Source organism: Tenrec ecaudatus, chromosome 14, assembly GCF_050624435.1.
Source record: "Tenrec ecaudatus isolate mTenEca1 chromosome 14, mTenEca1.hap1, whole genome shotgun sequence".
Taxonomy (NCBI): domain Eukaryota; kingdom Metazoa; phylum Chordata; class Mammalia; order Afrosoricida; family Tenrecidae; genus Tenrec; species Tenrec ecaudatus.
In genome coordinates this window covers 56,745,699-56,770,392 of record NC_134543.1, presented here as the reverse complement: position 1 = coordinate 56,770,392, position 24,694 = coordinate 56,745,699, and the positions used below count along the sequence as shown (strand labels likewise).

The window sequence follows — 24,694 nt, the reverse complement described above, 5'->3', positions numbered from 1 at the left end:
GTGATTAAGTACTCAGATTTTTGGAGGTAGTTGCCTGGGTTCAAACCCAGACTATTTTGTTGTTAGGTGGCGCTGAGTTGGCTCCTGATTTTCTTTATAATTGAGTTGCAATCCCCACTGAAGGCTACAGTCCTTGAACTTCATCAGCAAGTGCTTGATTTACTCACAACTTTCAGCAAACAAGGGAGTGTTATCTACACGTCCCAGGTTATTAATAAGCCTTCCTCTGATGGTGGTCCTAGGCAAAACAGAGAGAAACACTGCTAGCACCAGCCTCACAATTGTTCCCAAGCCTCAGCCCATCGATACAGCCACTGTGTCAATACATGTCATCGAGGGCCGCCTTCTTTTTTGCTGCCCTTCCACTTGACCAAACATGATCTTCTTCTCCAGGGACTGGTTTCTTCTGACAATATATCAAAGTATGAAAGATGAAATCTTGCCGTCCTTGCTTCTAAGGTGAATCTTGGTTGCACTACAAGACAGTTTTGCTTTTCCTTTTAGTAATTCATGATAATTTCAATATTCTTCTCCAGCACCACCATTTAAATTACTGCATTCATTTTTCTCCAGTCTTCCTTATTTGATATTCAACTTCCACATGCATATGAGGCAACTGAAAATAGCACGGCTTGGGTCAGGTACACCTTAGTCCTTAAAGAAACAACCTAGTTCTTCAACACTCTAAAGAGTTTTTGTGTATAGATTTACCTATTGCAATGCATCTTTTGATTACTTTACTACAGTGTCCATGACAATTGCTTGTGGAGACAAGCAAGACACAGTCTTTGAAAATTTCAACTTTTTCTTCACTTATCGTGTTACCCATTGTTGTGAGGATTTGGGTCTTTTTTGCATTGAGTGGTAATCCATACAGGAGGCTATAATTTTTTTATCTTCATCAGCAAGAGTTTCAAGTCCTCCAGACTCTCAGCAAGCAAGGTTGAATCACCTGCATATTGCAGGTTGTTCACAAGCCTTCCTCCAATCCTGATGCTGCATTCTTCTTCATATATTCCAAAATCTCTGATGATTTTGATTTTCGCAACATACAGATTGAACAAGTATGGTGAAAAGATAGATCCCTGATGCACACCTTTCATGATTTTAAGCAACTATTTCCTTGTTCTGTTCACACAACTACCTCTTGATTCATGTACAAGTTCTGAAAGAGCACAATGAAATGTTCTGGAATTCTCATTCTTCTCAATGTTATCCAGACTTTATTATGGTCCACACAGTCGAATGCCTTTGCAGAGTCAATGAAACACAAGCAAACATCTTTCTGGGATCCTCTGCTTTGAGCCAAGATCCTTCTGATATCAGTATGATATCCCTTGTTTCATGCCCTCTTCTGAATCCAGCCTGAATTGCTGGAGTTCCCTGTAAAGGTACTGCTGCAACCACGGTTGGATGATCTTAAACAAAGTTTACTCGCGTGTGACATCAGGGATATTGATCTATAGTTTGAACATTCTGTGGGGTCACCTTTCTTTAGAATGGGAACAAGTATGGATCTCTTCCAGTCACCTGGCCACATAGCAGTTTTCCCAATTTCCTGGCATAGATGAGCGAATGTGTCCCATGCTTCCTCGGCTTGTTGAAACATTTCCATCTGCATTTCATCAATTCCTGAAGTCTTGTTTTTGTCTAAAGCAGTGGTTCTCCACCTGTGGGTTGTCACCCCTTTGGAGTTCAAACAACCTTTTCACAGGGGTCACCAAATTCATAGCAGTAGCAAAATGACAGTTATGAAGTACCAATGAAAATAATTTTATGGTTGGGGATCACCATAACATGAGGAATGTATTAAAGGGACACAGTGGCATCACAAAGGTTGAAAACCACTGGTCTAAAGCATTCCATCCAGTTTGACTTTCTTCTTTCAGCACCATTCGTTCTTGCTCATATGCTACCTCCTGAAATGCTGGACTATCTACCAGTTCTTTCTGCTGCAGTGACTCTGTGCAGTCTTTCCATCTTCTCTTGGTGCTTCCTGCATCATTCAATATTTTACCCATAGAACCTTTCAAGATTGCAACTTGAAGCTTGATTTTCTTTTTCTTGAATTCTTTCGGTTCTGATATGCTGAATATGTTCTGCCCTTTAAGCTATCTAATTCTAGGTTTTGGCACATGTCATTATAATATTTGGCTTTATCTTCTCCAGCTGCCCTTTAAATATTTTCTATTCGGCTGTTCAACTTCATCTTCTTTTTTCCCTCTTGCTTTACCTACCCTATGAATGAGACCAAGTTGCAGAATCTCTTCAGAAATATCCAGAACTGTTACTATTATTAGCTGTGTGATCATATTATAAGTCATGATGGGAATAAAATACTTCCAAAATTATTTCCAATTAAAAATATTACTTAAATGACAAATTAATACATTTAAAAAAACCAAATGCACTGTCATTACATTGATTTCAATTCATAGTGAGGTAGTTTATTGTACCAAACTGGCTGGTAAACACGTGGGGTTAATTGAAGGGTGGAGAGATAAATGGCTCGGTGAGCCTCGCTTTTCTAGTTCTTGGGTCTCTTGCTTTCTGATGCTCAGACCAGGGTGCAGATGCCTTAGCCAGTTCCCTGCTTCAGCTGGCAAGGCTCACTTCCTGCAAGACATCCTCAAGAAGAAGCCACATGGACCTGTTCAGATGCACGGCTGTTCAGATGCAGCCCTGGGTGCTGGAGCAGCCGTGTGGCGACCCCTGCCAGTGCAGAAATGCTTACATTCTGAACATTCACTGATTCGGTTTCCCTCCTGCAGTCAGCATCATTATGTGTGTTTTGTGAGATGGAAGAGGACTTTGTTGATTGGTGTGGACATATGGGTTAATGTTGGAATTGTGGACTTGGGAAGCACTGGGTTAGAATGTTTTCTTGAGGTGCACTTACCCCGTATATAAAACTCTCTCTTATACATGAGTTTCTGTGGATTTGTTTCTCTAAAATACCCAGACTAACACAAATTATTACAAATAACAAATTAATATGTTTTTAAAAACAAATGCATTGTCATTACATTATTGCCACTCACTGCAACCCTATAGAAGGTTTCTAAGATGTAACCTTTTCATAGAGCCAAAAACTTAACTTTTTCCCAAGGAGTGCCTGGTGGATTTGAATCATTGACCTTGTGGTTATCAGTCCAATGCTTACCCTACAGTGTCACTGTGGATCCTCAACATAGCTAATATTAATTATTGCTTATTGGTCTTCAAATAGAATCATCTATGATTGTGTGTATGGTGTGTGTGTGTGTGTGTGTGTGTCTTTCCTATGAGTGTGTATGTGTTTCTTACTAAACTCCTGGATTCTGACAAATAGTTGGATTAGATTGCATTTAAGATTCATTCACGAGAAATATCCTTCACCTTGGTTTATGTGCACAAAGCATATCTAACTATGTATAATAAACTTTGGTTTGTATTGTCACTATTCTCATTTCCATTTAAAGGCATGACATGCTGTCTCTCCACTTCCTTGAAAAATGTAATGACTTCCACTCTACCACACCTCATCTGTCCACCCCTAGGGCTACAAACTGTAGGGTGGGCTGCACTGTTCCTGAAATAATGACTGCAGGCAGTCTTCTCTCTCGCTCGTATCTTCTCCCTCCAGCTTTCTCACTGAGCTCCTTGTCAAAATCAGCAAATCACTATCACCGAGTCTTTATGACTCATGGTGACTTTACGGGACAGGGAGGACCTGCCCCTGTGGGTTTCTGAGACTGTCACTCTTTACGAGAGTGGGGAAACTCATCTTTCTCCTACAGAACAGCTAGTCATTTCAAACTGCTGAGCTTGTGTTTAGCAGGCTGAAATGTAACCGACCAGCAGGACCCCTAGTTATTTTTAATGATGTGCTCATTACTCAGGCTTATAAACACCTCTGTTTAATGCTTTACCACTCGATGATGATTTATCATTAGTATTATTTCTTGCCTTTTATGTGTGTGGGTGTAACCTGTATCTCAAATCAATTTTTTTATTGGCTAAATGTTGTAGTCAGAGTTAAAAGAACAGTCCCATTGGCAGAAAGTATGGCTCTCTCTCCTCCAGCCTAGCTTAAGACCAACACAGGAAAGTAGCAGATCATCTCATTGACAGGACGTGAAATTGGACACTTATTACACTAGTCCCTTGGTGCTGCAGAACAATAGTATGAAATCTTCTCAAAGGAGATAGATATGACCACCCAGAAAAAGAACCTGATATATTCCTTAAAAGCTATAGGTGGCTAAGGAGACTCCCCTGCGTGCCAACCTGCCACATCCCCACTGCAAGTAGATGCTACAGACTGGATTCTGGGCGGCCATTAGAAAATGGATGTCATCTCAAGTTCAAGTGTCAACGGTGGGCTGCCATTAACCCGGAGGCCTGAGCTCATATTATGTCCAAGGTGAGTATGAGGCCTCCTAAACCAGCATCTCAATAGCTATGTGGTACCCTAAGCCAGCATCATTCCATAAAAGAAATATAGCACGAGCCAGCAGAAGAGCTCCTCTCACCAAGCTGTGCCCTGAGAAGCAGTCGAGCCACAGAGTTCCTGAATAACTCTTTAAGCACGAACTATGGAGCTCTTCTAAGCACCTGGTATCTCTGCATGTGAAGGAAGAGCAGAGAAATAGTGACTGAGTCCACACAGGACCTAATCCAGCCGATCGTGTCTCCCCAGAAAGCATTGTAAGCCACAGCCAGACTCAAAAATCTGTACGTACTCTCCGTTGTACTTGCAGTATTTTACTACAATTGCCTATTTCCTTGTTAATATTCTCCACCAGATGGTGAAATATTTAAATAAATTAGCACTAAAACTTGTGCCCTTTCCTCTATGCTAAGTCTGACAAACAAAGCGGTTATTTTGAAAAAATGAAGAAAAAAAACCCCCTGAAAACCAAGAAAGGTATCAATAAACAAATTCTATGCATTGATAGACAATTAACCGCATTTAGTAAATCACCAGAAAATACATATCAAAATATTTTTTGCTATCTATATTATAAATTTTTATGAAAAAAATAGAACTTTGGTGGAAAACTGTCAAATTAATCAAATAACTATTCAGCACATGGCCTCAAAACTCTTTAATATGTTAAACCCCACCAGGCTAAGTTCAAGAAAACGCAAGAAGAAGAACACAGAAATGAACTCTTGGCGCGGGGCAGGATGCTATTACTTCCAAATGCCCACAAGGGATGTGAGGGCAACTGAGCATAAGGAATTAAGCCTCTTCAATAACAAAGGTGAGATGAATAGCTTCAGTCTGTTCATCTATTCACATTCCAGTCTGATCCTGCCCAGGATGTCTGGAAGTTTTCACCCTCAAAAAAAGCACCCTGCTTTATAAGTCTGCCATTTCTTTTGCTAATCTTCAGATGCTGAAAACCATTTTAAATCCATTCCTGTCGTTTGGGATTTGCATAAGTGTCTTGAAAGAAAAGTATAAAAAGGCATAGGCTGATTTGGTATGAATGAACATGCCACAAAACATTTCAAACTTTACATCATTCATGTAAATCTTTCATGGTTTAAACATTTTCCACTTGCCAATAACACACATTCTAGTGTCGGGCTGGATGCAGTAGCCAAGGTGAGAGGCACTTTCACAAAAGTCCTCTCTCCGATGGCACTTAAACCTTGGGGGGACGGAGGCAAAAAATCACCTTCCTTTCTGAATGGCATTTGCAGTCTACTAGTTGATATACCAGTTGAGAGAAGAAGAAAATTCCTCAGGACTTCATTAAAATACCAAGGACAATTGGAGTATTCACTGAGGAGATGGGGGATGTTTTTTTTTAATATTCAAATATGTCTATATACAAATGAGGTTGGGGAAATGTCTAATTTAATCAAGTCATTATAAAATCACATCTATTTCAAATGTATTTTTATTGAATCAGTCTGTTTTTTCAATGTGAGCTTTTCTGTAGATATTCACTCAAATGGTTTTTTTTTTTTTTTTTTTGGTAAAAGAGGCATTGGACAAATCTCTGGATGGAGTGTCAACAGATTGCACAAACCCATTCTCTCTGCTCCAGCTCCCCATTTGCATCCAACACAAGTCTGCTCTTGGTGACTTAGAGGAGCCCTGGCCACCGAGGGTTCTTCATCCGGCTATGAAGCACAAGGTGGGGGTTCGAAAACACCAGCTGCTCCTCAGGAGGGGGCCGATATTTTCTCCTCGGAAACAGAGTTCCGGGCCAGTTCTCCTCTGGCTGACAGGGTTGCTAAGCTGCATGATCCACTTGGGGGCCGTGAGCTTGGCTGGGGGTCTGGGTTCGTGGCTACCTTCAACGCAGACCACACTGCAGTCCTTGCTGCAACGTATGCAACAATGATAAAATAGAGAAAAATCTCGATGAAAAAGTTCTCTTTAAAGTGGTGAAGAACAAGGATGTCACTTTAGGACCAACCCTGATTCTCCTCGAGGCGAGGATGGTGAGACTTGCATCCCAGGACTTCAGACATTCTGCGTGAATAGTCCATGGGTCTGAGCAGCCTTGCTCACACAGAGAGCGCTGCATGGTCAAATATGGCAGCTGGAGGGGGGTTAAAGTATCGTATCATTTGATCTCCCTTTTGGCCCACTTTAAAGTTGTTTCAGTTTTTAATGTTTCCCTTTTATTGTTATTTATCTTTTAAAAGAAAATGAAACTAAAAAGTTGGCTCACCAAAATTTGACAGAAAAAAGAAGTAAAGTCTAAAATAGTAAATATTAAAACTATTCTTAAATTTCTCCAAAAAATAATGATCGCAGAGGATAGAGAGTGAGACTTTCATTTTGAATTCTAATCTATACCTCAGAGCCTGTGCTGATAAAAGCGGGTTCCACTTAGTGCGGAGAGCGCTTGCTCTCTTAGATCTAGCTATCCAGAGTGTTGTTAGTACTTGACAGACTGAGACTTTGAAGTTCTCTCTTCACCTCTGTAGGTACAAGGCGCAGTTTCCTGTCTAGTGTATTAAGCATTGCCTGAGAACATTTTCCAATTTTTTTTTCACCTGAAACTAAAATTCTACCATTAAAGTTGTGTTTAGAGTGGATTTTTTTCTAATGTATTTTTCTATGTGATAGCTATACATAAAAACACAAAATGTTGCACTCATAAACACAAAGATACTATTCCTATGCCACCAGTTTGAGCCCCACTGTGAATAATTTTCCCGTGAAGTTCATGACTGTTAGCATTCAGACACGATACCACACAGTCTCTGACGCGCGCGCGTCAGACGCCTCAGTATGTCCAATGCTCTTCACTCATTTCTGTTGTTACTCTTTCAAAACTAAGTTTCCAATAGTTCTTGCCTCAAACCTTGTATTTTCTTTCCTAAAACATCCCTAACCAACATTAGCCTCTTATTTTCACCAAATGATTTCAAGTTAGGCCATACAAAAAGAAAGATAATTTAATATCAGTTCTTCAAGCTCCTTCTCACCAGATCAAACATGACCGTTTCATAATAAAGTCTTTTTTATCACGTCCTACTAAAGACATTTAAAGAACCTGTGACATGGTTGCAGTCACACTTCTCCCCAGCATTACACTCATTACTCAGAAAATTTTAAATTTACAAACAGAAACGGCAGCCACGGATCATGATACCATACTAGCTCAATCGAAAGTGTACGCCCTGTTACATCACTGACATAAATCTTCATAATACTTTTCTCAACTCTCCCTGACCATATTAATCTAGATTTGAAATGTGGTGAGTGAAATTAATTAGTTTGCCACTTCAAGGCATAGTCTTTGCAACTCATACCAAATAACTAGGTGGAAGGATGCAAACAAGGTTTGAAGACTAAGCTATTGGTGGGTTTTACCATGCTGCTACTTGTAAGCGTGAGCCATCTCAGACAGCGGAACAGAGGACCTGATGCCAGGGCCTTAGATGGAGAGCAAATGTTTTTTTGAGAATGATGAGGGAAATGAATGTACACATGTGCTTTATACAATATATGTATGTATGGATTGTAATAAGAGTTGTATGAGCCCCTAATAAAATGATTCATAAAAGGTAAAAATAAATAAATAGATGAAATAAGTTTTTTAAGAGACAAACAAGAAAGAAAAGCTACCAGCATGGCACACACATAATTCCTGTCTGAGGTAGAGCCACCGCAAAATCTCCAAGACTGAAAAGAGCCCTTGGCTTTCTGACCTACAATATAAATAAAACTCAGTATCTTCAAGCTGGATTTCCAACTAAGGAACCATTTGAACACTTATGAGTGCTGAAGGAGCTTTATTATACTGATTGAATACAGAAATTCAGTAGACTGATTTCAGTTCTACTGAAAGCCAAGGAACCAGGTGGTTTAGGTTGAAGACCAGAGAGTCATACCTGGTTTCATAGCTGAAAAGAGATACTGCTGCAGACACGAGCAATGATATACCTATGTCCTCTTCTCAATCAGGCCTGAACTTCTGACAGTTTCCTGTCAATGAACTACTGCACCAATTGTTGCATGATGTTAAGAACAATTTTACTTGTGCATGATATAAATGATATAATTCTATACTTTGAGCATCCTTTTGGTTCACCTTTCTTTGAAATTGGACAAAAATTTGAATATCTTCCAATCATTTGGCCTGGAGCCTGGGTTTGGGCTAATGCTCTCAGTGAAGTTTGAACTTCTTCCATCAGCACCACTGATTCTTGTTGATAGAAAAGCAAAATAGAGAACATTAATTAAAACAGCACACTGAAAGCCTGTCCAAAGTACATGAGACAAAAATCTCACCATCCTGGCTTCTAAGGGGCATTCCGACTATACTTCTTTCAATGCATATCTGTTTGTTCTTTTGACAGTCCACTGTACTTTCAAAATTCTTTACCAGTGTGATAAGCCAGATGTATCAATTATTCATTATTTTTATTTATTCAATGCCCAACTTTCAAGCTGCATATGAAGTAATTTAAAATGCCATGGCTTGGTTCAGGTGCACCCCAATCCTCAAAATGACACCCTGGTTCTTCAACACTTTAAAAAAATTATGTGCAGCTGATTACGATGCATCAATTGACATCTGCCTACTGTTTCCATGAGTACTGATTGTGGATCCAACCAAGATGAAATAGTTGAAACTTCAATCTTTTTTCCATTACCTATTGTTTCTGTTGAGAGAATTTTTATTTTCTTTACATTGAGTTGTAATCCATACTCAAGACTGCAATCCCTGATCTTCATCAGTGGTGATTCAAGCCCTCCTCCCTTTTAGCAAACAATACTGAACAATATCTGCACATTGTAGGTTGTTAATAAGCCTTCCTTCCATCTTGATGCCTTGTTCTTTGTCATATGATCCCACTTCTCTGATTGTTTGCTCAGCGGACACATTAAGTATGGTGAAATATAAAACTGTGATGCACACCTCTGCTGATTTTAAACCATTCAGCAACCTCTTTTTCTGTTCAAATAACTTCCTCTTGATCTATGTACGGGATCTACATAGATCTATCTTGATCTATCTACAGGTTCTACATAAATGCAATTACGTATTCTGAAATTCCCATTCTTCTCGGTGCTATCCAGAAGTGTTTATGATGTGCACAGACGGTGAATAGTAATGAAAACAAGTGAACATTTTTCTCGAACTCCCTACAGCCAAGCTCGATCTGACATCAGCTATGCTATCCCATGTTCCAAGCCTTCTTGTGAACTAGGACTGAATCTCTGGCATCTCCCTGTCAAGGTATGGCTGCAATCATGGTTGGATGACCTTCAGCAAAATGTACTTGCATGTGATATTGATATTGTTTGCTGACATGCTATAAATAAAACCACCTTACAATGCCCCGATAGCTTATACATCTTCCAGGATTCTGCAATATTTGTTATTTCAGGAAGATTTTTCCAGAGAGACTTGACGACCTTCTACTTGGGATATTAGGTTTTCCTGATTTACTTGCTTTTTACCTTCTTGAAGGACAACAATTAGAACTGAAGTGGCATTTGCTGAGATACAACATTGTCTCAGTCTCTGAACTATTCTTTGGAGAAAGGTTGAACATAATCTCAGTCTATAAGGTTCTTGTCTTCATTTTTCTCAGTTTATAAGGTGACTTTCTTTGTTTGCTGCTACAAATACCTGAAAAGGATCGACAATCATTGTTGGACTTATTAACGAGCTACTGATGGTGCCTTCTGTGGCTTCTTTCTCGAGTCTCCAGCATGTCTCACATCTTTAAATAAGGCAAGGGCCACCCTGGATTCAGGGAACAGGTCTAATTGATGTACAGACTGCATTTCGCAGATTAGCAGGATTTGCCCTGCATTCAGTTCCAATCGGAAGATCCATAATCTTTTAATGTTGTGACTTGAGAGACTTGAATTTTTTTCTTCAGTTCTTTCAACTTGATATATACTGAGAGTGTTCTTGTTTGGTTTTGTTTTTTCTCTTTTTAAATAATTTTTGGGGGCTCTTACAACCCCCATCACAATCCATACATCCATCCATTGTGTCAAACACCCTTGTACATACGCCTCCCTCATCATTCTCAAAACACCCGCTTTCCACCTGAACCCTTGGTATAAGCTCCTCATTATCCCCTCACTCCCCTCTCCCTCCTCCCCCATGAACCCCAGATAATCCATAAATTATCACTATTTGTCATATCCCACACCGTCCGACATCTCTCCTCATCCACTTCTCTGCTGTCCATCCTCCAGGGAAGAGGTTATATGTAGCTCCTTATAATCCATTTCCCCGTTTTCCCTCACCTACCCTCCACTCTTCCGGTATTGCCACTCTCATTTTATATCCCGGTATTTGCCCATTCCATTATAATCCTGACTTGTAGTAACCTGTTAAATATCCTAATGAACACTCATATTTGTGAGAATTGTATTTGAGTTCTGTGTGAACATTACAACAGATTACTGAATCCAGCAGAAAACTAGAATGCTCTAGATGGAAGAGTTGGTGCCAGAATAGAGTAAAGAAGGATGGACAGTGGAGGAATGTCTGACTTTGGCTTCATAGGAATCACCTTTGGGAAGTTAGGTTCTCAGTTGCCCTATGGTAGCCGGAGGAGGTCAAATGAGACCCTCACACCACTCCTCAGGAAGGTAGAAACAGTTGATCACCTTATAGATGTGGCTTGAATTTTTAGGGGGTACAAGTTTTTCTTACTGGTTCCATGACAGAAATTTCTTCCCTAGTTCTTTTTATTATTATTATTGTTGGGGACCTTTGCTTCTTACACATTATTAGTATTTTTGTCTATATATTATAGTTTTTACCCTTACTATCTTAGTGTGTTTTTTTCCTGTTGGCTCTCCCAGTTGTGATGTACAAGTGGAGTTGAGGCAAAATGATAATAACTGATATAAGGAGATACAGGGAATACAGGGGTGCGGTGGGACAATAGGGAGGGAAATGGGATTTCGGGAGTAACTAATGAAGACCAGAATGGGAAGGAGCCTAAAACAGATTGTGATTCCATAAATCATCTTAGAGGTGACTGGGGAGTGCTCTAAAATTGATGTGGAGGGGGATTGTACAATTCTCTGTGTTAAGATTGAATGATTGAACTGTTAAATTATATGATATATAAATTACTTGCCAATAAAACTGTTTGGATAAAAAAGAATAAATAGGGAAAAATCAATATACAATGATAGGTAACTAGATCTGTGTACCTATATGTATGTGTTTAGTATTAAGATAGCAAACGGACATTGGGCCTTTACTCAAGTACTTCCTCAACTCAAGAATACTTTATTCTAATCTCCCAGCATTCTGCGATACGAACTTTCCCAACACAATCGCTAAAGACAAAATGGGTGCATAGCAAATGTGGTGAAGAAAGCTAGTGGTTCCCAGCTATCAAAAGATACAGTGTCTGGAGTCTTAAAGGCTTGAAGATAAACAAGCGGCCATCTAGTTGAGAAGCAACAAAGCCCACATGGAAGAAGCATATCAGCCTGTGTGATCAGGAGGTGTCAATGGGATCAGTTATCAGACATCAAAGACCAAGAACAAAAAATCATATCGATGTGAATTGGGGGGGGGGGACAGAATGGAGACCCAAAGTCCAGCTGTAGACAATTGGACATCCCCTTACAGAAGGGTCACAAGAAAGAGACAAGCCAGTTAAGGTGCAGTATAGCACCGATAAAACACACAACTTTCCTCTAGTTCTTTAATGCTTCCTCCGCCCACTATCATGATCCCAATTCTACCTTACAAATCCAGCTAGACCAAAGCATGTACATTGGTACAGATAAGAGCTGGAAACACAGAGAATCCAGGACAGATAACACCAGAGTAGGGATAACAGGAGGGGAAGAGGAAGGTCAGGGGAGAAAGGAGCAACCACTCACAATGACCTACATATAACCCCCTCCCAGGAGGGTGGACAACAAATAAGTGGATGAAGAAGGACAGCAGTTGGTGTAAGACATGGAAAAAAATCATAAATTATTAAGGGTTCAAGAGAGAGGGAGGGTGAGGGGGAAATGAGCTGATATTAAGGACTCAAGTAGAAAGAATATGTTTTGAAAATGATGATGGAAACATATGTACAAATATGCTTGACACATTGGATGTATGTATGGATTATGATAAGAGCTATAAGAGCTCCCAATAAAATGACTTTTTTTAAGAAAAGGACATAAAAAGAAAAAAATCAACAAATGTCAAAACAAATGGAAATCCTTGAAGTAGCCATACTTTGCCTTCCATTATGTGCCAGAACCCGTATCAAAAAGCTTCTAAGGAAATAGCTGATCAATTGAGCTGTCCAACCTGCTGAACCCGCAGCTCCATTGGTCTCTCTCCTTTCCTGGCTCCATTATGATTCAGCCACCTAGTGGTGCCAGTTTTCATTCACACTGTATTCTTATTATCACTGTTATTATCAAACACAACAGCCAAATATGTCACATAGCTACAGGAAGATTTTTGAATGGCGATTAAGGAAAGCAACAAAGAAGAATTTGAGATATATAGCTTTCTAAGCTCATCAACCAACATTGGAATCGCAGAATTTCAAACTTATAGTATAGAGGTATTTTCAGAAGACTTAGGTAAGATACTTCCATATGCTAATACTGATTTGAAAGCAGAAAGATAGATGGGGTAGGAACCAAGGAAAATGGCAGAAAAGTTTCTACCAAAATTCTCTTCAAATTATTTCTTCCATAAAAGTAACAAGAAAGCTGTCCAAAAAATCCCATCAGATACAATTTTCCAAAATAGCCACATATTATTATTTAAAATTTTCAATTTAAAAAATCCTAGGGCATGAAGATACACACAAAAAATAGACATCCATTGAAGGAGGGTGAGAAGGAAGCAATCAATATAAAGTGTACATAAGGATGTTCTGATACTGGGATTAGTAGACAAAAACATTAAATTGGCTATTTTAAATATGTTCAAAGAACTATAAAACACTATACCTACAAAATAAAGGAATATGGAAATAATTTATCACCAAAATGATTATTAATAAGGAATTTTAATTACCAAAAACACACCACCAAATAGAAATGTTAATGTTTAAGAGTACAAAAACTGAAATGATAAATTCAATATATTGGACCCAAAGCAGATTTGAGTAGAGGAATGGGATATAAGTCCATAGAGATTAATCGCTTTGAGTAACAGAAATAAAAAGAATGAAAAAATAAATCAATAAACAGAACTTCAGGTGGGGGTAGTGAGGCATCATCAAACACACCTTTTATCAAAATAGGAATCCAGAAAAGTAGGGAAAGAATGAGGCCAGAGAGAATGCTTGAATTATTAACTTTTTAAATATTCCTCTAAATGATTTTTAAAAACATAATATAGTCTACAAATTCAAGAAGTTCAACAGACACCAAGGAGCTAAACATCATGATCAGACCATCAAAAGCCAGTCAGTCAGAGAAAATATTGAAAATAGTGACAGAAATTATCACCACAAGTCATCCTCAATATGTTTAATAGCTGATTCCTCATCATAAAACCATATCTTACAGAAGACAGTGGAATTATATATTTCAAGTGCTATTTTTATTTCTTTAAGAGAAAGTCTGCCAACCAAGAATTGTGCTATGAATTGAATTGTGATCCTCCAAAACATATGTTAAAGTCCTAACTCTGTATGTGTAAATATAATGCTATTTATAAATAGGGTGTTGTGTGTGTGTGTGTGTTAATGAGGAAATACCAGAGTAGAATGAATCCTGTTAATCTGTTCCTGATCATTTATTAGGTATTCGATGATCAGAATACACACAGAGATGTACACAATTAAAAGGGGAAGACAGAGACAGATGCATCTATAAGCCCAGGGAAGTCAACAGTCTCTGGCATCTACTAGTTTTGAAACAGACAAAGAAGGAGTATCTCGCAAGGAAGGACCATCCACTGAATTCAGACTTCTAACCTCTTAAACTTTGAGAAAATGAACTTCTCTTTTTGAAGTCACCAACTTGTAATTTTCCTGTTATAGAAGCATTAGGAAAGACAATACTCAAGACACTTGAAAGAATATCTTCATTGAAAATGTTATACATAAAACTACATGACTGTATTATTCACAACAGCTCAAAAAGGTACTATTATTTGTATATAAAAAGGAATGGAACTCTCATATACATTACATTGTTATTCCTTTATTGATATTGACAAATCAATAAAGGAATAGCAATATCATGAAAGAATAGGAAGACTCAGAGAAGTAACAGGGGTTACAGAAAACAAATAAAATATCATTACCCATAAATCTTACACCCAGAAAACATGGATAAACATTATGCTAAGTGAGAGAAGCAGGCACAAAAGACCAGAGATGTGTTAAATGCCCAACACAGCCAAAGCACAGATACAGAAATGTGTGTGTGGCGGTCAGAGCTGGACCGAGGGAAATGAAGAAAGAGTACCTGCTCATAGGAACAGGATTTTGGTGTCGAGTATTTAAAATATTCTGGACTTAGGCAATCAATATGCTAAATATTCTAGAAACCACTGAGTTGTACACTCTAGAAACTGTATTTTATGATACATAAATTATATATAGAAAAGAGAGAGTAGTAAACCTAAGATTTAGAACCAAATAATGATTCTTCAGGAAGCAAGAAAATATTTTAAGCATACCCCTCATGGCCCCTATGTCTTTTATATAATAGATCTGATGTGCCCCATCAGTCTGGATTTTATCAAGCAACAAAAGTCATTCTGATATAGTAAACTCCATGAAATCTTTAGAAAATATTTTTTTGCAAGAGTGGAAAAAGATGCTCAAGTAAAATATTGGAGTTGAAAGAGGGAAAAGAAGGTATGACGGTATTCTATAAAGCACCACTCTCTTCTTAAAAAGAAAAATTAACCTGTGCTTATGAGTTAAAGGCTTTCACTATCTTGATGTTAATGTTGATATTAAAATATGAGCTTTGAAAATATTAATTTAATTCATAATAAGTGATGTTAATAGTTAAATTTTAGACCTCAACTCAGGCTAATGGGTCCTGCACCTGGCTGGTCATTGTCTGACCTGGTTCCTTGTCTTGGGCCTGGCTTTTCCTCTATTGCCTGTTGATCTTAGAATTCATTAGTCTTCCCAGCATGTGAGCCAACAGCCTCCTGTCTAACCTGTTGGTCTTGAAGTCCTCAACCCCGTTAGCTAACTATGTCAGTCTTGAAAAGCCTTCTCCCTGATATCTGACCCAAAGACTTGGAATTTACCACCCTCTAAAACTGTATAAGCCATTTCCTTCAGATAAGTCTCTCTCTTTCTTCAGATGTGCACACGCACGCACGCACGCACACACACAGAATCCAAACCACTGCCTTTGAGTTAATTCCAACTTATAAGGACTCTGTAGGATAGGATAGAGCAGAGCTGACCCTTTGGGTTTCTGAAACCAGGGAATCAGTCATATCTTTCTTCTGTCCCCCCACCCCAATCTATCCAATGTCTAATTTAGAGTGTCAGTGTGGCTCTTATACCTTTTTTTTCTAACTGTACTTTACAGTTTTGCTTCTTTAAAGAACCCAGACCGAGGAAGTCACTAGGAGTAAGAATCAACATTATAGCCAGGGTTAAAAAAAATAGCTCATTTCAAGTAAGCCAGTGTAAAATTTTATTTACAAAAACCTTTTATTTATGTATATTGAGTTCATTTCATTGGAATAACTATTTGGAAATTTTGGAGAACAAATAATAATTCAATAGCTAATAAGAGTAAATTCTACTCAACAAGTAACCAGGGCAGGAGCCTCATGACAACAGTCCTGTCAAAAGTCAGTGTTCATTCATCCGCTAGTCTGAAACTCAGTGAGCTACTGCCATGCACTCCCAGGACGGGCTGAGCACTGGGATACAGCTGTGAAGAAGCAGTCACAGTCCGGCCTTCTTATACCTTCTATGGAAGGAGGAGCTGATAAGCAAGTAAACAAGATAATTTGAGCCTGTAATCGATATCATAAGGGAAAACTACTGCTGATATTAATCAGAGTGGTTGAGTAGAGATGTATGGAATTATTTTAGGAAAAACCTCTCTCAAGAAGTGAAATTTACACTAAGAGCTAAGTGATGAGAAAAGAACCCGGCATAATGGACCAGGGTAGAAGCATTTCAGATGCTTCCATCTAAGGGTCACTCCATGTGCATCATAGACCCGTCCCCTGTACAGCTTTCAATGGCTGATTGGGTTGATTTAGATAGCTCACCAGGTCTTCCTTCCAAAGTACCTGTAGGCAGATTTAAACAGTCAATCATTAACTATTGAGTTGAGCACATTATCCATTTTATAACCCAGGGACACAATTTCGCACACAGCTGTCCACCCCTTTGAGTGGATTCCAACTCATCGTGACCTCATACAAGGTCTGGAGCTGCCAGGGTCATCTTTCTCCCACCGAGAGGCTGGTGGGTTCAAACTGCCAACCTCGTGGTTAACCATCCAATGCATACCCGCCAGTGCCACGTGGAGAAGCCAATGCAAAAACTCTGTAGAATGAATTTGGCATGGTCGAGATATTCATTTCAAGCCTCTGTCATGGTACAGGGGTGGATAGGGATGGGTGGAAACGGAGTGAGCAAGATGGTACTAGGTTGTGGCAGGGGCTCCTCTCTGAAGTCTGAGACCTCAGCAAATATCAACTTATGTAGGATCTTATGGGCAAGCAATACTTCAGCTTTATCTCCTCTACCCACAACAAACTCAACAAAACAAAACTCACTGCCACCACACCCATTTGGACTCAGCGACCCTATAGGACAAAGAGAATGGCCCCTTTGAGTTTCAGAGACTTGTTGTCGTTGTTGTTGTTGTTGTTGCAGACAGCCTCTTGTTCCTGCCCTGACGCCGCTGGTGGGTTTGCGCTGGGAACCTTGTGGTTAGTACCATGGCTCAATATGCCACTCCTCCAATCCACACAGCTGGTGAGTGGCAGAGCCCACTTCTAAAGCAGGCTCGTCTAATTCAACCTATTTCAATAGACCTAGAAAAAATTATTCTGATTTTATTTTGAGTATCAAGTTCAAAATAAGTTAGAAAGGATAAGCTGCAAAGAAGTAAAACCACCAAGCATGCTACTTATTTTTGTACTGAACAACATAACTGTTGTAGCATGTTCTCATAGTAACTTCAACCTACAAATAGAAAAGGTAGTTCTTCATATTTCTGAAACAGCAAGAGATTGTGGCTAAAAAGGCCAATGTATATTCCAAAATAAACAAGAAAGTTTTCAAATGCAGAATATGATTATGTAGCTCGAAACACAGCTCAATTAAATTTTCTGTGATTCAAGTTAAGAAGTTATATTAAAATCATGATGTATCACCAATGTCATGAGACTTACTTTTAGTTAACCTGTTGGAATCTGTAGTCTCTAAATGCATTCACTTGTAAATTTCAACACTGTATCTGAATTAGATGATTACACTGAGAAAAACTGTAATTGCTAAATTTTCAAGCCAAGCAACATAGCAGAGGATGGATTGGAACAGGACGAATATAGAATAAAAAGATATGAGGTAGGAAATTAGAGGGTATTAAGCAATTGAAACTCATCTGAGTACAAGCTAAAGCAATTTTAGTGCAGCGTGAACCATTAAGTCAGCACTGAATGTCCCTGGTTACTATAGGAACTTGGGTAATGGAAAATGAAAACAGCTGAATTTATGACTCCCATAAATGTGTTAAACAGCTGCCTACACATTGCCAATGAGCACTATTGAGATGGGTAGATAGTGAGCACTTTATGCACAAGTATATATGATGGACAATCAACACGTGGGCAAACTTTTAGATGCTATGTCATGGGTTAAACAGTTTTAAGTTCTTTTATTTCTGGTCATTGCTTAATAAGTACTAACTACATCTGAGTGACTCTCTCCACTGACTAAAGGAAATCTAAAATGGTAACTATAAATCATATTAAAAATTGACAATTAAACAATGCTATATAATTATTCTTAAAAAGCAAAGTCACAAATTCTAATAACAATGAACTATAGCATGTTAATGTAGTGTAATAATTAGCACTGGAGTGTTTATATCAAGGCTGTTTCTCTTTTCATCTCCACTTTTCTACATTTCCTTGACCCGAGAGCAGGGATAGTTCAGTGGACTAATTCTCCCCTGCATGCAAGACACAGAGTTCAGTTCCCTGACGGAGCTTTGTTTGGGACAGTTGGCGTGCTGCTGTGAAGTGAATAAGGTACAATGGAGATTCCTGACTAAGATAAACAAGAAAGCAAGGCCCAGAGACTGACTTCCAAAAGTGAAGCCAAGCAAGCCCAATGGATCACAGTCCTCAGCAGATGATGGGATGGCCTCAGGGTTGAGTGTATTTTGTTCCACTGTAAATAGGATCATCAGGAAACAAGATCAACTCAATGGCTGCTGACAACAATCTCATGAGCGCTGTCTAAATGAAGGCTTTTATTCCTGGCAAATGGCAATAGCAACCTAAATTTTTATCTTTAAGAGTTTTCCCCAAACTATCTTTCTAAAACATAAGGCTAACCATGGTTCTCGCTGCTGAAATACCAAAGTTTCCAAAACCTGTAGAACACACTGTAAACTCCTTTACTTGAAAATGCATAGCTCTGTAACCTGGATCCAACATATATTTAGTTCCATTCTTTAAAAGTATGGTGGTTAGGTAATTGTAATTAAATTACAGGATATTTTTGAAAGTGAAAAAGGAAACTGTTAATAATTACTGTTGAACAAATAGGTTAAACTAAATGCTTAAGGCCGCACCAGAGAGTAGGATTATACTCTCTGATAGAACTTGGAATGTCCATTACTACGCAATTTAGGGAAATTTTATCATGAATATTTCGCCCATAAGACTAATATATCAAGAAGCTAAATATCATGCCTTATACAGCCTTGTGTCCTGAGTATCAATCATAGCAGCAGATACCTAAGTGTATTTAGTAAATATTTCTTGGTGGTAAATTATTATTGAGGCAGAGAACTGACAGACTAATAGAAGCAGTAAAGATTAGAGAGAGAGAGGATACCTCGATAAAGCTATAAACTAATGTTGTCTGGGGACTAGATACGTGCCTTCCTCCAAAGGAGATGGGAATCCTGTGAAGGATCACTACTATCTAGCATTTTCTTCATAAACGTTCCAGGAATAATGTCCTTTACCTTTACATGTTAGAAATAAATCTTAACATTTCCTGCATTTCAATATAATCCATTTGCAATAACCTTTGTATGCCTCTAAATAGTATGATACAAGGATAAACTCTCAAAGCTGCGGTTAAAAAGGCATCGCAATGTGTTAAATCATATTTATTATGATTCCCAATCACACCAGGATTCTAGCATTTCTTCTCAAATTCTTACTAAAGTATCAGATGGCAATTGTTCTGCTCAACTGCAGACAGTTCCTACCTTACTCCTTACCAACGTTTCTCTGCTATGTGATGTTTCTAACACAGCTGATTCTGTGTAATCACAGCAGAAATAAGCGAACAAACTTATATCTCTGATGAAAACACCTCTTTCCCCACATTGCGCATCACCAGGATCTGATAAAAAGCAATCAGTTCTTCAGGTCTATTTTCCTTTTTTTTGTAAAATTTTATATTTAATTTTTAAAACATTTGCTTTAGAATGGTATCATAGAAAACATGTTAACGTGACAACATATATACATGGACAAGTCTTAATACTATTATTTTTAGTAACTTTAACAAGTATATGAAGCATATAGTTTTTGCCAATAAACTATTAGGGAAGGACCCTTCTCCAAACTTCCATAGACCCCCAACCGACAGAGAATCTTAGTCATTTTTACTGAAACTTTCAAGACATCCTTCGTCTGCTCTCTGACACCCAGTCACATATTACCTGAGAGTCTCAGTCAGTTTTTCAAACACTAATTTTATCCAACATATGAAGCAAACTATTTCAAATCCAGCTTTCCCCAACATTCCATAGATCCTTACTGTTCTGCACTTTCCCTTATTTTCTTCTATAGGTTTTCTTTTAATAAGTTTTATTATTATTATAAAACAGTAGATATTTATTACAGACCATTTAGAAAATAGAGAAAAGTAGAAATAATAATATTAAAATCAGAGACCCTCTCTGGGTCCATATACTGTATAAGGCATATACTCTCTGCCTCATCTATTCCAGCATCCCTGGTAATTCCCTGCCCACGGTTCCAATCCAGCGGGCCCACTTGGGGGTACTGCTTTTCTAGACAGCTTTTTACGCCTTATGACACCTTGTCTTTGTGGGACTCAGTTCTTGATCAGTCAAAATCCAATTGCATTCTTGCTATACTCTGTCTCAAAAGATTGAACTAATTCCCAAGAAGCTTGACAACGTTAATGGCAGTTGCCTGTGATGCTGGTATATGTCATAAGTAGAGAAGGTGGGTATGTGGAAGAATTTGAGGAGGCCGAAAATGCATAGAAACTAGAAGTAAGATAACCAGGCATTTCTTGAGAGGCAGAGACAATAAGATAGCAACTCTTACTAGCTTACCGTTCATGGTATCTTCACCTCTATCCTCCATAACTTCACCAAGTGACTTTCTAATCGCAGTTATCGATTGCTTCCTGATCTCACATACACGTGTAACATTTTACTATAAAAATGGTGCTATAGTATGCTACTTTGCGACCAACATTTCCAGTGACTAAATCGAGTATTTTTGGTGTCATTAAACATCCTATATTTTCATGACTATATAATTAATATTATGTGGCTACATTGTAGTTCATATAACTATTGCTTCCCTGTGGTCAGTCTTTCCCATTATATTATCTAGAATCCCTTTTCTGTTTTAATAAGTCTCTGTATGTACTTTCTACAACTTTCTCAAAGAATCCCGCCCCCCCCACACACACACTTTTGTGCTTGGAGTGCCATTCAAAAAGATGGAAAGTGAAAGGCTCACTACAATTTTATAACCTAGTCATGTAAGGATGAGTGCTATCTTAAATTATTTTAACTGGCCTAATATTTTTCAAGAACCACGTTCATCCCCACCGCCATAATTCATTTATACCATCCATTATGGTAATTAACAAGCCATTAAGTCTGCCAATGAAAAACCCATGCTAATTGGCTAATCTTTAGTGCTAGGCATAGAGAACGCATTTGCATTTGGAGCAGTGTCTCTGGAGGGTGGCCTTGCTAACTAAATGCTGGTTGGCCATGCTGGATTGTGAATTCTGGATTAGGACAACTGGCTGCCTTTAGGGTGAAGATTAAAGCTAACTAATGCATATTTACATCACACGGTTGGTATTTACGTGTTATAAAGCTGATTATAGACATCATAACTCATACTATCAAACATGCATACAAACCTCCCTCAACTCTCTTTGAGCTCTTCCACAGAATCAGGAAACTGTAGCCATATATTTATTTTCCATATGCACTTTGCAAATGTGGCATCTAGGAAGAATCCTTAGAGGAGAGGAAGGAAACACACTTGATCTCCTTGTCCAAATGAGCAGCAGAGGAAAATGTTTCCTCATGTCTTTATTATTATGTCATCTGTTTATGACCTGACGCATAAAGATAAACTTCTCCAAGGTGCTTGTTTTTATTAACAAGTGAGAACATAAATAAGAACTTCCAACATTCTAAGATACAGTGCTTCCTTTTTTAATATCATCATATTAATCTTTACCTCTGCAGCAGCAATGAAAAACAGGTAGTGCGGTTGTTGTTTAGACATGAATAAGACAGATTAGCAAAGTCAATTCAAAGGAGATGATGAACTGTATCATGCACTTGAAATATGCAGTATTAATAAAATTCTCAAACCTGTCGGGTAAAGATATCATTTTATTTTCAAAGCCAAACATTATAGATCAACACATGGTACAGTTTACTGAAATACATTTGATATATTTCCTTTCCGTTTATCTTAGGTATGAAAACCAGTCAGTTGCATATCTCAGATATGATTTTCTATGCCATGTGCTTGAACTACTACAGATGACAAGAAAAGATTCTTGAATGTTAACTACCAAATCTCTGCTCAATTCTTACAAAAGAAAGGGACAACAAAATGGACCCTAAACAACAAGAGTAAATGTTGAGATGGTAGTTTTATTATGCAGCAGAGTATAGTAGTAGATAACAAACACACACAAGCGCAAGTACATAAACAAAGTAAATTTTACTCATATTTCCACTTTCCTACAATAACAAATGAGACAAACAGACTCGCTGCCATGGGGTCCATTCCAGCCCCTGGCCACCCTAGAGGACAAGGAAGCACTGACGGCCCCTGGGCGTTCATAGATGGTAACCCTTTGCAAGAGTAGAAAGCTTTGTCTTTCTCCTGGCTCTATACATTATCTTTATTGAAATAAAAATTATGATGGGAGAAGTCAATCTGTGTATAACTGAGCTTAAATTCTGAGCACCGGGTTTGCAAAAATCTATGGTTTACAATGGGAGCCCTAAAATCCTTTAGAATCTTCTTTCTGACAAGTGAATAACAATGTAAAAGTCCTGGTCCTCAGGCAAGAGTGTGTTGAAAAGCAAGGATGTTGCTTGGAGGACTAATGAGCACCTCACCCGAACCATGGTATTTTTAAATCACTTCATATGCATGTGAAAGTTAGAAAGTAAATAAGGAAGACTGAAGAAGAATTGGTGAAATTGAACTATGGTGCTAATGAAGAAATATTGAAATCACCATGGTCTGTCCTAACAACCAACAAATCTATCTTGGAAGAAGGACAGCCAGAATGCTCCTTAAAAGCAAAGATGGAGAGATGAATCTTGAGTAATTTGGGTCTGTTATTAAGAGACCAGTCGCTGGTAAAGGCCACTGTGCTAGGCAAAGCAATGGGACAGAAAACATTGCCAGGATGGATTGACATGGTGGCTACCACAAGGGGCTGAAGCAGAACCACCATGTTGAAGAATGTGAGGAACTGGCAGTGTTTGTTCAGTTGTACGTGGGGTTTCTTTGAGTCAGAACCTCAGAACAATCTCCCCTAAAACAGCAGTAACCCTAAGCTATTGTATAAAAAAGGCTAGATTTGTTTCACAAACTTCAGGATGCATCCTATGCTCTACTGCTTCATCCCTACATTTTTACATGCAGCCAATGGACTCAAGGTTCTCACCAGCAATTGTTTCTGGTTCCTGGATTTACCAATGCACCATCAATGACAATGCCAAGCCTTCTTAAAGGAGCTGTGGTGACGTATTGGGCTATGTATTGGACTTGCAAGATCAACTGTTCAAAACCACCACTGTGGGAGAAAGAGGAAACTGCTCCAATAAAAATACACAGCCTTGGAAACCCACTGGGGCAGTTCTACTCGGTCCTATAAGGCCTCTACAAATCAGAATCAACTCAATTGAAGTGAATATGTTGCTCATGAGAGTTAATACAAGATGATGGCTTAATAGAAATATCCATCAGAAGCTATTTAATATAAATTGTTCATTGTTCAACATCTTCATTTAATGTCTCTAATGTGCACTAAGCCCTGTTCTGGTTCATGCTGCTGGGAGATTCTGATCTGTAAATTTTATATTTTTCTTGGCTTTGTTTGGTTGTATTATTTTAAAGTGTGCCCAACATTGTTCTAGCATCTAGGTACATTATTTAAAATCCTTAGGATCCTTTGAAACTTCCTTTTAAATATTTCTAGGATGACTCCAGAGAAGTTTTTAAAAATATACCTAATTAAGTTCACTTTGAGGAACCGTGGTGACATAATAGTTACGAGTTGGGCTGCAAACCACGAAGTTGGCCATTCAAACCACCAGCTACTCCACAGGAGAAGGCTGTTTATGCCTGTCAAGAGTTCCAGGCTCAGGAACCCACACTTGCAATTCTACCCTCTCCTATGGGTCACCATGAGTCAGAGTTGACTAGGTGTGAGTTCTTGCTATTGTTCGTTTGTATTTTGGGTATTTTGTTTTTGTTTTGAGAATCCCACTATCAAGGGGATCCTGTTCACAGAAACTTACCCAATACCTTTTGCGTTTCAAGGTATTCTCACCTGCTTTGTGTGACAATGAACTGTCACTATCTTATAGTAGGCTTTGCCTACACTTTCTCATGGCTATGTCCTTGTTCATAGGGAGTTTCTTCTCAATCATCCGCAAATTGATCATCAAAGACTCCCTAGAGTTCTCTCTCATGGTTCGCCCCTCTCCGGGATTCCAGGTGAAATTTTCTAGCTGCCTTGGTCTCTTCAAACTCGACTCTCTTGTCTTTTCAACGTA

The 24,694-nt window shown here is 38.5% G+C and overlaps 1 pseudogene; it reads right to left on the bottom strand.

The window, feature by feature from the left end:
• Positions 1-6,162: 6,162 nt before the first annotated feature.
• Positions 6,163-24,610, bottom strand: LOC142426582 (EKC/KEOPS complex subunit TPRKB pseudogene; annotated as a pseudogene).
• Between the last annotated feature and the right edge of the window lie 84 nt (positions 24,611-24,694).